This window comes from Homarus americanus, unplaced genomic scaffold, assembly GCF_018991925.1.
Source record: "Homarus americanus isolate GMGI-L3 unplaced genomic scaffold, GMGI_Hamer_2.0 scaffold24933, whole genome shotgun sequence".
Taxonomy (NCBI): Eukaryota; Metazoa; Arthropoda; class Malacostraca; order Decapoda; family Nephropidae; genus Homarus; species Homarus americanus.
The window spans coordinates 5239-8733 of NW_024735680.1; the positions used below are offsets into that span (position 1 = coordinate 5239).

The 3495-nt window shown below is 52.8% G+C and overlaps 1 non-coding gene across 1 annotated transcript; it reads right to left on the minus strand.

The window, feature by feature from the left end:
* Positions 1-412: 412 nt before the first annotated feature.
* Positions 413-576, minus strand: LOC121871599. The gene has a single exon (XR_006089912.1). It is a non-coding gene; the product is annotated as a 5.8S ribosomal RNA (ribosomal RNA).
* Positions 577-3495: the final 2919 nt, after the last annotated feature.

Sequence of the window (3495 nt, forward strand, 5' to 3'; positions counted from 1 at the left end):
AAAAGATATCCGACCCGGTTTCGTTTCCTCTTCGTGGGATGGAGTGCTTCTTCTCCGAGAGAGAAGGAGAACGTGTGCCTCTTAGAACATGTGCAGCATCAGCCATGAGCGGCCGACGGCCATTCGTGTCTCTGTGGACAGCAGGCAAAAGAGCGCCTCCAGTTATTTGCGAGGGCGACAACTGTCGTCGGGACGGGACACAGACACATGTGTGTGTGCCCGGCTTTGTTGTAGTTGAATGTGGGTGCGCCAAGTCCATGGACTTGCTAGTGATAGGCTTGTTTTTAAGGGCACGCCTCGCGCAAGGCGCGGGCGATTAAACCCCAAGGCGGAAGCTCGGTTCGGGTTACCCTCGTGTCGGGGAGACAGTCAGCAGGCACCGAACTCGCAGCAACAGATGGATGTATATTTCCGACCCTCGTAGAGGAGTGGCGGCGACAAGCTCATATGGCTGCCGCCGCCGCAATATGCGTTCAACTTGTCGATGTATCTGGTATTCTTGCGATTCACATACCGACACGCAGTTTGCTGCGGTCTTCATCGACCCACGAGCCGAGTGATCCCCCGTTAAGAGTTGTGTATTTGCCATTTGTCTTTTTGCGACTAACCATCACAGGTCGAGTCTCAATGAAAGGGTTTGACAGACATAGCCCAAGTTTGTGGTTTGGGTTTGGCCGGACGGCTTGTTGTTGTTTTTTGACACTTGAATTTCACTCTTTTTGGGTCAAGAGGCTTATTCGCCGGTAGTAAGGAACGGACGGGCAGCCGTCCAAAGCCCCGTCCGTCCTCCTCCTCCGGTCTTCGCGCTCTCGCCCGAGTGTGGTCCACCTACAGCGTGGTGGTACCTACTTTTGGTGCGGGGGCCGGGATTGTCCTCTTTCGCTGCTGGAGTTGCCAGAGCAGAGCCCGAGACCGCCCAAATCAGGAGAGTAGTAGTTTTAAGAGCGCCCCGTTCTCTTTCTCTCTGTTAATGATCCTTCCGCAGGTTCACCTACGGAAACCTTGTTACGACTTTTACTTCCTCTAAATGATCAAGTTTGGACATCTTTCCGTCAGCTCGAGGCGACGACCCCAGAAAACCCTCGCGGGCAACGGGGCCGACAATCCAAGAGCGCCAGTCCGAAGGCCTCACTAAATCATTCAATCGGTAGTAGCGACGGGCGGTGTGTACAAAGGGCAGGGACGTAGTCAGCGCAAGCTGATGACTTGCACCTACTGGGAATTCCTCGTTCATGGGAAACAATTGCAAGCCCCAATCCCTATCAAGAAAGGCTTTTGAACGGTTACCGCTCTCGGAGGAAAACCGTTCAGTCCTTCAGTGTGGCGGCATCGGTACATCTAAGGGCATCACAGACCTATTGTGCTCAATCTCGTCGCAGCTAAATTACTTATCCCTCTAAGAAGAAGTTGCAAACTGGACACCATTTTCTGGAGATCCGTCGACTACTTAGTAGGCCAGAGTCTCGTTCGTTATCGGAATTAACCAGACAAATCGCTCCACCAACTAAGAACGGCCATGCACCACCACCCACCGAATCGAGAAAGAGCTCTCAATCTGTCAATCCTTCCGGTGTCTGGGCCTGGTGAGGTTTCCCGTGTTGAGTCAAATTAAGCCGCAGGCTCCACTCCTGGTGGTGCCCTTCCGTCAATTCCTTTAAGTTTCAGCTTTGCAACCATACTTCCCCCGGAACCCAAAGACTTTGGTTTCCCGGAAGCTGCCCGCCGGGTCATGGGAATAACGCCGGCGGATCGCTAGTTAGCATCGTTTATGGTTAGAACTAGGGCGGTATCTGATCGCCTTCGAACCTCCTTTCGTTCTTGATTAATCGCTTATCATGGCAAATGCTTTCGCAATGGTTCGTCTTGCGATAATTCAAGAATTTCACCTTTAAGCGTCCTGTCTGAATACCCCGCATTCCGGTGTTGTTTTTCCTCTGGTTCCGAAAGCAACAAAATAGAACCGAGGTCCTATTCCGTATTCCATACATCACCATTCGGGCCATTCAAATAGCCTGCTCTGAAACTCTAATTTTTTCAGTAAACTCTCCAACCACTCAGGACACTCGACAAGAAACGTGCGAGCCGTGAAGGCCCGGCTTGTTCGGGCGTGACAGTAAACACAGGCGTGCACGTCAGTCCAGAACTGAGATCAACTACGAGCTTTTAACGCAACAACTTTAATATACGCTATTGGAGCTGGAATTACCGCGGCTGCTGGCACCAGACTTGCCCTCCAATGGATACTCGTTAAAGGATTTAAAGTGTACTCATTCCGATTGCGAGGCCTCGGATGAGACTCACATCGTTATTTTTCGTCACTACCTCCCCGTGCCGGGAGTGGGTAATTTGCGTGCCTGCTGCCTTCCTTAGATGTGGTAGCCGTTTCTCAGGCTCCCTCGCCGGAATCGAACCCTGATTCCCCGTTACCCGTTATAGCCATTGTAGGCGCATAACCTACAATCGAAAGCTGATAAGGCAGACACTTGAAAGAAGCGGCGCCGGTGCGGAGACCGTGCGCTCAGCCCGAAGTTATTCAGATTCACCACAGGTGGGTTACGGACCGGGGCCCGACCAGTTTTGAACTAATAAAAGCGCTCTTCCCTTGCGGTCAGAGACCAATTGCATGTATTAGCTCTAGAATTGCCGCAGTTATCCAAGTAAGTGGGTTACAGATCCAATGAAACATAGCTGATTTAATGAGCCATTCGCGGTTTCGCCTTAAATCGGCTTGTACTTACACATGCATGGCTTAATCTTTGAGACAAGCATATGACTACTGGCAGGATCAACCAGGTAGCTGCTGCTGCTGTTGGCGGCGCCTATCACGGCGGCCAAAATAGTGAGAGAGATTGAGAGAGAGGCAGAAGACATTGGGCGAGGGACCGCACGTTGGCCTTAGAGAAATAGCAAACCAGATGATCAGATCTAACTGCACCTTCTCTTGCTATCCTCGGCGCCGGCAGCGCCACCGTGTGTGCCAATCTCCTCCCTTATCCGCTCCTCTTTGCCCCAGCTCCAGCGAGGCAGCCGACATTGGGCGAGGGACCGCACGTTGGCCAATCTCCTCCCTTATCCGCTCCTCTTCTCTTTGCCCCAGCGAGGCAGAAGACATTGGGCGAGGGACCGCACGTTGGCCTTAGAGAAATAGCAAACCAGATGATCAGATCAAACTGCACCTTCTCTCGCTATCCTCGGCGCCGGCAGCGCCACCGTGTGTGCCAATCTCCTCCCTTATCCTCTCCTCTTCTCTTTGCCCCAGCGAGGCAGCCGACATTGGGCGAGGGACCGCACGTTGGCCTTAGAGAAATAGCAAACCAGATGATCAGATCAAACTGCACCTTCTCTTGCTATCCTCGGTGCCGGCAGCGCCACCGTGTGTGCCAATCTCCTCCCTTATCCGCTCCTCTCCTCTTTACCCAGCTCCAGCGAGGCAGCCGACATTGGGCGAGGGACCGCACGTTGACCAATCTCCTCCCTTATCCACTCCTCTTCTCT